Below are 14,853 nucleotides of genomic sequence, written 5' to 3'. Positions count from 1 at the left end.
ATGTTGGTGGCTTCGAGAACACTGTCCAACCATCTCGTCCTCTGCCGTCCCCTTCTCCTTGTGCCCTCAATCTTTCCCAACATCAGGGTCTTTTCCAAGGATTCTTCTCTTCTCATGAGGTGGCCAAAGTATTGGAGCCTCAGCTTCACGATATGTCCTTCCAGTCCTTCATGTTAATCTTACACAAAACAAAAAGGGAACACGGTAAGAGGATAGGACATTGAGTTTTTGCTTACATTATTCACATTGCCATCGAAAATATATGAATAATAATTTATTACGGTCAACGACCAGCACAGCATATTAAAAAACATAAAATCAATCAAGAATACAATTTAAAATAGATTCTAAAAATTTAAACTAAACGAGATTTGCCATAATTATTCCATTTTGTAAAATATGATTGGTTAATTATTGCACTACATAAATTAAGGCATCGGCAAATCGGGTTCTTTTCTAGCTCAGATCAAGAATTGATTTGGGTGCCACCAATTTGTGCGGACCGAATCTTAATAGCATTGGCACAAAATTTTGCCACCGCAAGTGTGCCAATTGGATTGGTATCCGAGAGAAGCCATTTTATATAGAATTCTTCAGAGCGTCCTGTAAAATCAGTATCGTAAAAATAAGTTCATTTCATAAGTCCTCATAAAAACAGCAGCAGAGGAACACATGCTCAATAGTCTCTATTTCTCTGGATTTACACAGGCATAGTCTATCACCCAAAGGGACCTGTCTGAACTTCCCATGCAGTACAGAGAATGCGATATCGAGCCAGGGTGAACGCTCTTCTATGAGGTGGTACCTCAAGCTGAGTTAGATACCTAGCTGAGAGCGACACGTATCTCCGTTCTTCCGAAGTTAAAAAAAGAGGAACATTAAAGTCGTTTTGTCTCTCAATGTCTGTTATCCTCTGCTTGATTATATTCTTAGCTATATTGTAACCACGAGAAATAAGATGGGTTGGATGAAGACCTAAACTCGACATCTTGTTTACAATGGCCCTACTCCAAAAGGATCAATGTTTATCTTTCAGTACCAGCGGGACCAGGCCCTGGGGGTTGAGATGTACTTTCAGCCAAAGGTTACAAGCTTGTATCCAGACTCTGGCCTCCACACAGATCATACCTGTTTCTAGCTGACAAGCACAGGGGCATTTGGAGAGCTGCTCTAATGAACTTTGACTGGACCCTTTCAAGTAGGGTCAAATTTGGTGGAGAAACACATAGTTGAGCCCTGTAGAACAATTGAGCCATCACCTTTGCCTCAAAAAGTTTTAGGGCCACTGTTTAGATGCATTTTTTTGTCATTTCCTGATTTGAGGAATGCCTGGCATGTGCAAAATAGAAATACAATGGTACCTTGGTTTAATGACAGTTTAGTTTATGAACAACTTGGATTAAGAACACTGCAAACCTGGAAGGAGGTGTTTTGGTTTGTGAACTTTGCCTTGGAAGCAGAACATGTTCCACTTCCTGCTGAGTGTAAATTGAGTCCCCCACTGCTATGGGAAAGAGCGCCTTGGTTGAAGAGTGCCTTGGTTGAAGAACGGACTTCTGGAACAGATTAAGTTCATAAACCAAGGTACCACTGTATCTCCAATTACCAATGTTTGCTGGGGTTTATTAATGGACCATCTGCTTTGAGCGCTTCACCACCTCCTGCATTATGGAGGGAATTATTGGATCCTTACAGAAAGCAGAATCTACAGTTTTAAATGCTTTTAAAAGTTTATGTTCAGGAACTCAGAAAGGTGTGGAACAGGGAATTATAATGTGTCACACAGCCTATACAATGGAAAATGGTTTTAGAATCTAAAGTATATGAAATAGTTCCTTAGACTTGAGATTGCATTATGAGCATATTAGACTAAAAATGTTTGTATAGAAATCCACTGTCCAATACAGATAAATGTTGGAGGTATTGACTTGTTGAGGAGTATAATGTGGGGCTTGTTCCCTGATATATTCTTCTTTGTTCTAATACTGTTGCCTAAATCAATTTTGTATTGGTGAAATCCATAGTGTTTGCAGGTGCTCATGTTCTTGGAAATGATATTCCTCTAGTTGCCGATTAATGGCAGGACTACGAAAAGAAACAAATAGATTTTTACTTTGAGTATAAATTCCCTTCCCAGATCTACAATCCCAGAGTTTCCTGTGAAGAAAGATGAATTGTTAAATCACTCGGGAATCTGTAGCTCTGGGAGGGGAACTGAGTCGCCTAACAATTCTTAGCACCATTAATAAACTACAGTTCCCAGAATTATTGGAGGGGAGAGCCATGACTGTCTAAAGTGATATCATGCTGCTTTAGAGAAATGGTGTGAATGTGGTCTAAGTCTCAGAGGTGATGGCTCTCAAATCTTTTGCAGACTTTGGGGTACCCTAAGGCTGCTGATAGGGACGCGGGTGGCGCTGTGAGTTAAACCACAGAGCCTAGGGCTTGCTGATCAGAAGGTCGGCAGTTCGAATCCTGGTGACAGGGTGAGCTCCCATTGCTCGGTCCCAGCTCCTGCCCACCTAGCAGTTCAAAAGCACGTCAAGTGCAAGTAGATAAATAGGTACCGCTCCAGCAGGAAGGTAAACGACATTTCCGTGGGCTGCTCTGGTTCGCCAGAATCAGCTTTGTCATGCTGGCCACATGACCCGGAAGCTGTATGCCAGCTCCCTTGGCCAGTAAAGAGAGATGAGTGCCACAACCCCAGAGTTGGTCACGACTGGACCTAATGGTCAGGGGTCCCTTTACCTTTACCTTTAAGGCTGCTGATGCCCACCTCTTGTCTGTGGATAGGACCATTGCCACCATACCAAAGAAGACCTGAGACAAGACAACGCCCCCACTCCTGAGCCAACTACCAGCTCAGTGACCATGCAATGAGGCTCAAAAAAAATCTCCCCCACCCCATGTGTTCCTTCAGTGCATGAACCTGACAGGTGCATCATAGCCCTGTTAGTCAACATTCACCCCAATGTGCCTGCCAGGATGCTTTCCAGCAGCCTGAATAATGGCTTCCTCTTCCCTTGAAATGCCTTGGAAATTTATGTCTCAAAATGTTGCTTTTCCTGAATGTGCATCAATTCTCATCCCAGATCTCAGCTTGTCTCATTGCACAGTGAGGGCTTTCAATTACAGTACTTCTGTCCCTCAGTAATGCATTTGGTAAAGGCCACAAGTGGAGGACAACCCACACTGGAACTTGAATAATGACCTATATACGTGTCTTGCCCACATATAGGCACAGAGAACAAAGGCACAAAACAACAGTGCATGAATTGAAATATGGGCCACAAATTTATGGGCCTGATGTACAGAATTCTTGACTAGTTCAAAACAATATTTCTAAACTCAGGTCAGGTATGCTTACTTCCAGGGGGTAAGACAATCAAAAGAATCCCTGGAATAATTTTCCTCAAAGGATCATAGAAAGATGCTTTATAAAGTTGGATCACTGGTCCATCTATCTCAGTATTGTTTCACAGGACTGGGTGTTCATCAGTATGCAGATGATACCCAGCTCTACCTCTCTTTTAAATCAGAACCAGTGAAGGCGGTGAAGGTCCTGTGTGAGTGCCTGGAGGCGGTTGGAGGATGGATGGCAGCTAACAGATTGAGGTTGAATCCTGACAAGACAGAAGTACTGTTTTGGGGGGATGGGGTGGGCAGGTGTGGGAGACTCTCTGGTTCGGAATGCGGTAACTGTGCCCATGAAGGACCAGGTGCGCAGCCTGGGAGTCATTTTGGACTCACAGCTGTCCATGGAGGCACAGGTTAATTTTGTGTCAAGGGTGGCTGTCTAACAGCTTCATCTGGTACACAGGCTGAGACCCTACCTGCCCGCAGACTGTCTCACCAGAGTGGTGCATGCTCTGGTTATCTCCTGCTTGGACTACTGTAATGTGCTCTATGTGGGGCTACCTTTGAAGGTGACCCGGAAACTGCAATTTATCCAAAATGCGGCAGCTAGACTGGTGACTGGGAGTGGCCGCCAGGACCACATAACACCGGTCCTGAGAGATCTACACTGGCTCCCAGTACATTTCCGAGCACAATTCAAAGTGTTGGTACTGACCTTTAAAGCCCTAAATGGCCTCGGTCCTGTATACCTGAAGGAGCGTCTCCACCCCCATCATTCAGCCCAGACACTGAGGTCCAGTGCCGAGGGCCTTCTGGCGGTTCCCTTGCTGCAAGAAGTGAGGTTACAGGGAACCAGGCAGAGGGCCTTCTCAGTAGTGGCACCCGGCCTGTGGAATGCCCTCCCATCAGATGTCAAGGCAATAAGCAACTATTTTACTTTTAAAAGACAACTGAAGGCGGCCCTGTTTAGGGAAGTTTTTAATGTTTAATGCTGTATTGTTTTTTAATATTCGGTGGAAGCCGCCCAGAGTGGCTGGGGAAACCCAGCCGAATGGGCGGGGTATAAATAATAAATTATTATTATTATATTATTATATCTCCCTATGGTTTCAGGTGTGGGGCATTCCCATACCTCAAGCAGGTATACCATAAAACAGTGGTGGCCAATGTTGTGTCTACCAGACTCCCATGGACTACAGCTCCTACCATCTTGACTGATGACCATCCTGGGTGGGGATGGATGGGGTTTGTTGCCCCTGCCATGTGGGGTTGGTTTGCATAAGCCATGCTTTTCCACTCTGATGTACTCCGGGGTTGGCCATGGTCTTCCTGGGACTCTCCTTCAATTGACAGTAAACCTGTTCAAGCCAGCATGTTGGATTGGGAAGTGGGAGACCTGGGTTGTAATCCCCATTCAGTCATGATGCTCACTGAGTGACCTTGAGCTAATCATCCTCTTTCATGGCTACTAGCAATGATGGCCAAGGTTCTCTTCCATGGTTGGAGGCAACAATGCTTCTGAACAGCAGCTGCTGGAAACCGCAGGAGGGCAGTGTGCTCTTTTGTTCAGATCCTGCTTGCCAGTTTCCTGATGGGGAATCCGTTTGGCCACTGTGAGAAGATGTTGGACTTGATGGGCCTTTGGCCTGATCCACTAGGCTGTTGTTGTTGTTACAATTCATTCTTGTCTTTCAGGTCACAAGGCAGGTTACAATAATTTAAACACAAAATTAATATTAAAATATAATATTACATAATATTTTTTTAAAAAAAAAACCGTTCAAAACAATTTAAAATTGGGGGGGGAATAAGGTGGGTCTTGAAAATATACAAATGTTCAGCCTACAACATAATATTAATTAATGAAGACAGCAAAAGGGTGGGGAGATCTGACTTGGCGGACAAGTGGGATAATAATAGTGCCTATGTGTGTGTTAATGACTTTCCCTTCCATCTTATCATCATGAGAGGATGAACACAGATCAAAGTAGCAGATAGATTGGAAGCAACATATCTCCTCAAGAATCTTGGAATTGACCTACCTCAGGAATTGAAGTTGGACACACTTAACTTTATGATGGAGGTTGCGGGATACAAGCAGGAGCAAAAGATCCTACAAACACCTGATGCATAACAACAGAGGAGAGCCCTAAAACACACCAAGCAGATTCCTACGTCCTAGACCAGGCATCCCCAAACTTTGGCCCTCCAGATGTTTTGGACTACAATTCCCATCATCCCTGATCACTGGTCCTCTTAGCTAGGGATCATGGGAGTTGTATGCCAAAACATCTGGAGGGCCGCAGTTTGGGGATGCCTGTCCTAGACCCTCTAGATATTACTGATGCACTTCTTACCAACCTCAAGGGGAATGGTTCTGGTTACAGCTTAGCTTTTAACCCAACGCTTAGGGGACTCAGCTAGATTGGTAAAGAAAAAGTGTTTTATATGCGTTGTATATGCTATGCAATATAACACTGTGACACCAGATGGCGCTGGGGAGTCCCATCTTTCCCTACTGGATTTCCCTGTATGAGTTTACAATGTGTTTAACTGAATCGCTTTTTTGACGTGTCTAGATCCAGTGCTTTCTCTACCCCTCTCCCATTTCCTTGACTCCCATTCACCCAGCTCTCTCCTCCCAAGTCCCCTTCCCAACATCCCAACACTTATCTCCCACTTCTGCATTCCTTTAAGCCCTCCCCTCCTCCCCTCTCGTCCCTACCCCCCCACCCCTCTTGCAAAAGAAGGAATTCTGTTTTTCTATCCTTCAAGCCATATTCTGCTATGCTTGTGTACTGTAGTGTAAATCACACCAATTGCTTAGTTCTGAAATAAGGGCACCTCCCACAGAGGGAATGTGCTTTCTCCAGTCAAAACCAAACAAATTGTAACGTGAAGAGGGGAACAGCTGAGCCCATGGCGAAGACCAACACCCTGGGTCAGGACGTTGCCAGCACTCCACACATCACCGCTGGAGTCCACACGTTTGTGGTGGTAGATGATTGTGTCTCGTTGATCTAAATTTAAATTCAAACATAAATTATTCACTTCGAACCCAGCTTCCCCATTCATCATATTACCAACACTTTATATCACTTCCATGTTATATGTCATCTGTCACAGTGGCCGGAGTGGACTACTTCAGAGTAACGACGCTACGCAGCTCTGCATTTTATTCTTTTATTGGTGCTGCGTATTTACAGTGCTCAAGTCATTGCTATTTACACGGAGCGATGTTGTCAGTCGGTTTCAGAACCTCCTAATGGCTTTTGGCGCGTCTTTCTCCAACACAAAAGCTTTGGCAGACCCATCCTCTTGCCCCTCCTCTTCCTGCGTAATTCTGGAGTTGGGGGGATGGGTCTTCCCCCCTTACTTGCCCCTTCCTGTCCCACCTGGGACCCTGGCTCCTCTACCTTGCCTGAGCCTCGGACACGACTTCCTGCTTCCCCACTGGAATCGGAACTCTCCCTGCTTTCCCCTTTGCTCGGGGACGGGCTTGAACTCAGGAGGGGAGGGACTTCGCGATATCCCCTGTCCCTCACATCCACCCCCCTCCCAAGCTCTCCTTCACCCCTCCCCAGGCCCCCCCCATGTGTCGGTGACGACTGGAAGCCTAAAAACTCGGTGCTCTCCGAGCCCGTTGGTGTGAACACCTCCCCCCAGTCCTGCGAGCCCCCCCCTTCCGCCTGGGAGGACGGGAATCCCAAAAAGTCCGTGGCGTCAGAGCTGGTGGGGGTAAAAATGTTTTGCCAATCTGCTCCTTCCTCTGACTGGGTGGATCTTGGCGACACCCATACCTCATCCTCTGGTTCCTCAAACTCCGCTTCCCAGCGCCATGGTGAGCTGTTCTCCCGTGCCTCCTCCTCCTCCCCCTCCCTTTCCATGTGCCAGGGCTTGGGTCTGTGGGGAAAGAGGGCGTGAAATTCTTCCACCAAGAATTCCTCCTGTATCTGAGTGGCGGGAACCCATTCATTCTGGGACGGTGGAGCATCCTCCCATGCCATGAGGTACTCCAGGCCCCCCACCCCCCACCTTGAATCCAGGATGGCCGTGGCCTCATTGAGTTGCTCCCTGCTTTCCCTCTCCCCCCCTCCCTCGGGGGTTTGTTCGCTGTCTCTGAGCCTGCTGCTTTCCCTGTACGGCGACAGCAGCGATCTATGAAACACTGGATGCACCCTCATGTCCTCTGGCAGTGCCAGCCTGTATGCCACCGGGTTGACCTGTTGCGTGACCGTGAAGGGGCCCAGCCATTTGGGTGCCAGCTTTTTGCACCTCCCTCTGGTGGGAAGGCCCTCCGAGGACAACCACACCTTGTCCCCCACCCTGATGACCTCCCCTTGTCGCCTGTGGCGATCTGCCCCCTTTTTGTACGCTTCCTTGGCCCTCTCCAAGTGTTCTCTGAGCTGCTGGTGCACCGTCTCCAGTTCCTCTGCCCAATCCTCAGCCTGTGGGCCCTCCTCCTCCTCCTCCCTCTCCCTCTCTGGGAAAGATCTGAGGTCGCGCCCGTAATTGGCCTTAAAGGGCGACACCCCTGTGGAGACGTGCACTGCATTGTTGTAGGCAAATTCTGCTAGTGGCAAGCGATCCACCCAGTCCGTTTGCCGCTGGCTGACGTAGCATCTCAGGTACTGCTGCAGAATGGCGTTGACCCTCTCCGCTTGTCCGTTGGTCTGCGGGTGTCTAGCCGTCGACAAGCTGACCTCCACCTGCAGGAGGTTCATGAGCCGCCGCCAGAACCTGGAAACAAATTGGCGGCCACGATCCGAAATAACCCTTAAAGGTAATCCATGCAGTCTGAAAATGTGATCAACAAACAGTTTGGCTGTCTCTTCTGCCGAGACTGCCCTGGCACACGGTATAAAGTGACACATTTTGGACATGAGGTCCACCACCACCAACACTGCAGTCTTACCCCTGGACGAAGGCAGATCTGTGATGAAGTCCATGGACACCACTTCCCACGGCCTGTGTGGTGTGGCTAAGGGCTCCAGCAACCCTGGTGGCGCTGCTCTGACCACCTTTGCCCGCTGGCAGGTGGTACAGCCCCTTACATAGTCTCGAACATCTTCCCTCACCCCTGGCCACCAGAAGTGTCTCATGACTAGGTGAGTGGTCTTGTCCCTTCCAAAATGCCCCGCTGTAGGGTTGTCGTGCATCTGCTTGAGGACCGTACGTCGAAGCTGGGTGGTGGGTAGGTACAGCGCACCCTTGTAGAAAAGCAGCCCTCTGCGTTCTGCAAAGTCTTTTGCCTGCTCCCTCCCCCCTCTCAGTTCTCTGAAGATGCGGTTGGCAAATTCATCCGCTGCCGTCAGTGCTGTGAGTTCTGCCTCGCTCACCACTGCTGCTCCGCAGGACCATGCCGACGGGGGGAAAATGTGCCTTGGGGCTGGTGGCGCCTCCTCCTCCATGTACTCTGGCTTGCGGGAGAGGGCATCCGCCCTGACATTCTGCTCTCCTGGGATGTAGTGTATGGAGAAGTTGAAGTTCGAGAAGAACTCCGCCCACCGTATCTGCCGCTGGTTGAGCACCCTGGCAGTTCTCCAGAACTCCAGGTTCTTGTGGTCTGTGCACACCTGGATGGGGTGCTTGGCGCCCACCAGGAAGTGTCTCCAGTGCTGGAACGCCGCGTGGATCGCAAGAAGTTCCCGATCAAAAACTGTGTAGTTTCGCTCGGGCTGGGTCAACTTCCTGGAGAAGAAGGCACAGGGTCTCCACTCTCTGTTGGCGTCCAGTTGCAACAAAATGGCGCCCACAGCCTTATCAGAAGCATCTGTTTCAATGCGTAGGGGCGCGTCCTGAACCACGTGGAACAGGTTCTGGTCTGAGGCGAACACCCTCTTGAGGCTTTCGAACGCTGCTTGCGCCTCTGGTGTCCACCTGAACTTCTGCTTGCCTCTCAGGCAGTCAGTGATGGGAGCCGTAACTCGAGAGAAGTTCTTGATGAACTTCCTGTAGAAGTTGGCAAAGCCTAGTAGGCGTTGGGCATCTTTGCGCGTCCTGGGGCTGTGCCAGTCCAGGATGGTCTGCACCTTGTCCTTGTCCATTGCCAGCCCCTTGTCTGACAGCTTGTAGCCCAGGAAGTCCACCTCCTTGGTGTGAAACTTGCACTTCTCCAGCTTCACATACAGGTGGTTCTCCTTCAGGCGCTGTAACACCTCCCTGACGTCCTTCACGTGCTGCACTGGGTCGTTGGAGTAAATAAGGATGTCATCCAGAAAGACCAAGCATTTCCTGAAGAGTAGGGACCCCAGGACGTGGTGCATGAAGGCCTGGAAGCATGCTGAGCCCCCTTGCAACCCGAAGGGCATCACCAGATATTCAAAAGAGCCCAGAGGCGTGAACATCGTGGTTTTCCACTCATCGCCTTCCCGGATCCTGATCAAGTTGTACGCCCCCCTCAGGTCTAGCTTGGTGAAAATCTTGCCTCTGCGTGCCGCTGTCAGGAGATCATCCACTCTGGGCATGGGGAAAGCCACTGGCTCTGTCACCGAATTCAGCCGTCTAAAATCCACCACAAGACGGCGCTGTTGCGTGTCTTTCTTGTCCACCCAGAAGACCGGGCTGCCCCCTGCTGCCTTGCTTTCTCTGATGAACCCCCGCTTGAGGTTCTTGTCGATAAAAGCGCGCAGATCCTCCAGTTCCTGGTCTGACATGGCGTACAGCTTGGCTGGGGGTATAGTTGCCCCAGGCACCAGGTTGATCTGGCAGTCAAAAGGCCTGTGTGGGGGCAGGTGGTCGGACTCCGCTTCACTGAAGACCTCCTGCAGGTCCCAGTATGGTTTGGGTATCGCCTCACCCCCTTTGACGTGCATGGTGGCCACCGTGGCTATCGGAGGCCCCTCCCCTGGTTGGTGCTGCATGCAATGTTCCAGGCAAAAGTCCGATCCAAAAGTGATGCATCTCTGATGCCAACTTATGGAGGGGTCGTGGCGCGCCAGCCAGCTCATGCCCAAAACGATTGGGGGGTCTGAGATGGTGGTGACGTTGAATGCCAGTGTCTCTGAGTGCCTTCCAACCGTCATTCTCATGGGGGGGGTTTGATGAGTGATGGCCCCTCCCAGCAGCTCTCTGCCGTCAATGGTTGCCACGTGCAGAGGAAAATCCAGCTGCAGAAGCTGGATCTGGTGCTCTTCTGCAAAGTTTCTCGAGAAGAAGTTGGCTGAGGCACCACTGTCAATTAGGGCGAGGACCGTCAATGGATAGCCATTTGGGAGCGTGAGCGTCACTTCTAGAACCACTCCTGCTCTGGGAGGGGTGGGCTGGCTCTGCTCCTCTCTGTGCGGGTGGGTGGGCTGGGGCTGTTGTCTGCTGACTGTGCCTGGCTGCCGCCCCTTGTCTCCTGCAGCCAGGCTTTCCCGTTTCCCTGCTGTGGTGCTGCGTCAGTGGGGGAGGGCACAACCGTTCCCGCCTTTCCTTGCCACTCCCTGCGATGTGGGCAGTCTCTGACGAGATGCTGGGGGGAGTTGCAGAGAAAGCAATTCCCACCCCTTCCCTCCTTGCGTCTTGGCGCCGCTGGGGTTTGAAAAGCCCGCGCGCGCGCGCTATCAATCTGCATGGGTTCCTGGTCCTGACTGGCCCCAGGCGTGGCTTGAAAGGGTTGTTGAGGGAGTGGCTTCTCCTGCGACCGTGGGAACCAAGCCCGCTTTGCGCGCGTTGCTTGCTTGTCGCTCCATCTGGATTCCTGCCTCACCCCCACCGCCAGAGCCGCTTTGCTCAGTTGATCCATATTACTGGGCTTTGGACCTCTCGAGAGCTCATCCTTCACCTCCTCATGCAACCCCAAGTAAAACGCCGCTTGCATTGGGGCAGACTCCAGATCCCACCCCAATCTGTGCACCAGCATGGTGAATTTCGCCCAATACGCGCGAACTGTCATATTTCCTTGGCGTAAATTATGAAGTTCCTCCTTAGTCTGGTCCATATGACTATCGGACGAATACATCGTTTTCAAACCTTCTAGAAATAGTTTGACATTCTTCATGCAAGGATTCCTTGTTGCAATTAACGGTCTTAGCCACTCCCTGGCCGCCCCTGTAAGGTGCTCCACAATAAACGCTACTCTGTGCTCATCATCAGGGAACTCATCGTGGTGCAGCTCAAGAGCATACACAATCTCAGTCTCAAAGCCCTGAAACTCCTTCGGGTCTCCATTGAACTTGCTTACTAGGGTCCCGGCTCTCCTTCCTGGCAGCACTTGGACTTGGGGTGCCCCTCCCGCCTTGTTTTTCTCTGCATCCAGCTTGTTTTGGAGGTCTACCGCCACCGCCCTTAAATGCTGCTCTTTTTCCTGGAGCTCTCTCACCTGTTCCGCAAGTTGTAGCCGGTCGTCCTGGACCTTCTTAGTCTCCTCTTTAGCTGCCTTCAATTCTCCCTGCGCCTGCAGCGACAGCTGTTGCAGTTCTAGCTGGGCTTGCTCAGCGATCTGCCGCCACTTCTCCGCCTCTGACACGCTCATCCCGGCAACTCCAAAGTAGCCCAAAAATGATTAGGAGGTTGCTGTCACAGTGGCCGGAGTGGACTACTTCAGAGTAACGACGCTACGCAGCTCTGCATTTTATTCTTTTATTGGTGCTGCGTATTTACAGTGCTCAAGTCATTGCTATTTACACGGAGCGATGTTGTCAGTCGGTTTCAGAACCTCCTAATGGCTTTTGGCGCGTCTTTCTCCAACACAAAAGCTTTGGCAGACCCATCCTCTTGCCCCTCCTCTTCCTGCGTAATTCTGGAGTTGGGGGGATGGGTCTTCCCCCCTTACTTGCCCCTTCCTGTCCCACCTGGGACCCTGGCTCCTCTACCTTGCCTGAGCCTCGGACACGACTTCCTGCTTCCCCACTGGAATCGGAACTCTCCCTGCTTTCCCCTTTGCTCGGGGACGGGCTTGAACTCAGGAGGGGAGGGACTTCGCGATATCCCCTGTCCCTCACATCATCATTACAATGCTTTATTGGTAACATAAGAGGGAAAATGACTATTACTCATACTTAATCTAAGCACAAGGGATACTAATTAGGCATTTCAGCTATGCGATGTTGAATGTTAGCCCTGTCCTATCCTGTTTCTGCCCTGTTTTCCTTTTTTAAAAATTTAAGCAACTCCATGAACGAAGAACTTGTACATTGACCACTAATAATGAACAATATGTTTTAGATATCATTGTGAATTTATTGTGCTATTTTTGTGATGTACAAATGACGTAGAAGACTATTTATCATTTCTTATTCTTATGAAATCTGTTTATAAATGCTCCTTGTTTAAAAGGTTTATATACATTCAGGCTATATTTCAACATAATATTGTTGAATGAGGACAGTGAAAGGGTGGGGAGATCTGACTTGAAGGACAAGTGGGATAATAATAGTGAACTCCCTCTTCCTACTGATATTACGCTCACCTGGTGCTGATATTTCAATTGGACCATTAGTGGATGTCATGTACACGCCGGCATTCCACAAATGTTTATTGGTTCCTCCATCAAAAAATGTGTTTGTTGTGACAGTGCTGCTATGTTTGAATGACATTCATATCTTGCAGTGATATTTTCATTTCAAAATTGCACACATGCCTTCACACCCTTGACTTATTGGCCTCCCCAAAAATGATGTTGTTGTTGTTGTTTAGTCGTTTAGTCGTGTCCGACTCTTCGTGACCCCATGGACCATAGCACGCCAGGCACTCCTGTCTTGCACTGCCTCCCGCAGTTTGGTCAAACTCATGTTCGTAGCTTCGAGAACACTGTCCAACCATCTTGTCCTCTGTCGTCCCCTTCTCCTAGTGCCCTCAATCTTTCCCAACATCAGGGTCTTTTCCAAGGATTCTTCTCTTCTCATGAGGTGGCCAAAGTATTGGAGCCTCAGCTTCACGATCCGTCCTTCCAGGGAGCACTCAGGGCTGATTTCCTTAAGAATGGATAGGTTTGATCTTCTTGCAGTCCATGGGACTCTCAAGAGTCTCCTCCAGCACCATAATTCAAAAGCATCAATTCTTCGGCGATCAGCCTTCTTTATGGTCCAACTCTCACTTCCATACATCACTACTGGGAAAACCATAGCTTTAACTATACGGACCTTTGTCGGCAAGGTGATGTCTCTGCTTTTTAAGATGCTGTCTAGGTTTGTCATTGCTTTTCTCCCAAGAAGCAGGCGTCTTTTAATTTCGTGACTGCTGTCACCATCTGCAGTGATCAAGGAGCCCAAGAAAGTAAAATCTCTCACTGCCTCCATTTCTTCCCCTTCTATTTGCCAGGAGGTGATGGGACCAGTGGCCATGATCTTGGTTTTTTTGATGTTGAGCTTCAGACCATATTTTGCGCTCTCCTCTTTCACCCTCATTAAAAGGTTCTTTAATTCCTCCTTGCTTTCTGCCATCAAGGTTGTGTCATCTGCATATCTGAGGTTGTTGATATTTCTTCCAGCAATCTTAATTCCGGCTTGGGATTCATCTAGTCCAGCCTTTCGCATGATGAATTCTGCATATAAGTTAAATAAGCAGGGAGACAATATACAACCTTGTCGTACTCCTTTCCCAATTTTGAACCAATCAGTTGTTCCATATCCAGTTCTAACTGTAGCTTCTTGTCCCACATAGAGATTTCTCAGGAGACAGATGAGGTGATCAGGCACTCCCATTTCTTTAAGAACTTGCCATAGTTTGCTGTGGTCGACACAGTCAAAGGCTTTTGCATAGTCAATGAAGCAGAAGTAGACGTTTTTCTGGAACTTTCTAGCTTTCTCCATAATCCAGCGCATGTTTGCTATTTGGTCTCTGGTTCCTCTGCCCTTTCGAAATCCAGCTTGCACTTCTGGGAGTTCTCGGTCCACATACTGCCTAAGCCTGCCTTGTAGAATTTTAAGCATAACCTTGCTAGCGTGTGAAATGAGCGCAATTGTGCGGTAGTTGCAGCATTCTTTGGCACTGCCCTTCTTTGGAATTGGGATGTAGACTGATCTTCTCCAATCCTCTGGCCATTGCTGAGTTTTCCAAACTTGCTGGCATATTGGGTGTAGCACCTTAACAGCATCATCTTTTAAAATTTTAAACAGTTCAGCTGGAATATCATCACTTCCACTGGCCTTGTTATTAGCAATGCTTTCTAAGGCCCATTTGACTTCACTCTCCAAGATGTCTGGCTCAAGGTCAGCAACCACACTACCTGAGGTGTACGAGACCTCCATATCTTTCTGGTATAATTCCTCTGTGTATTCTTGCCACCTCTTCTTGATGTCTTCTGCTTCTGTTAGGTCCTTACCACTTTTGTCCTTGATTATGGTAATCTTTGTACGAAATGTTCCTTTCATATCTCCAATTTTCTTGAACAGATCTCTGGTTTTCCCCATTCTATTGTTTTCCTCTATTTCTTTGCATTGCTCATTTAAGAAGACCCTCTTGTCTCTCCTTGCTGTTTTTTGGAAATCTGCATTCAGTTTCCTGTATCTTTCCCTATCTCCCTTGCATTTTGCTTGCCTCCTCTCCTCCGCTATTTGTAAGGCCTTGTTG

Source organism: Zootoca vivipara, chromosome 17 (genome assembly GCF_963506605.1).
Source record: "Zootoca vivipara chromosome 17, rZooViv1.1, whole genome shotgun sequence".
Taxonomy (NCBI): domain Eukaryota; kingdom Metazoa; phylum Chordata; class Lepidosauria; order Squamata; family Lacertidae; genus Zootoca; species Zootoca vivipara.
Note: the sequence above shows the minus strand (reverse complement) of the source record.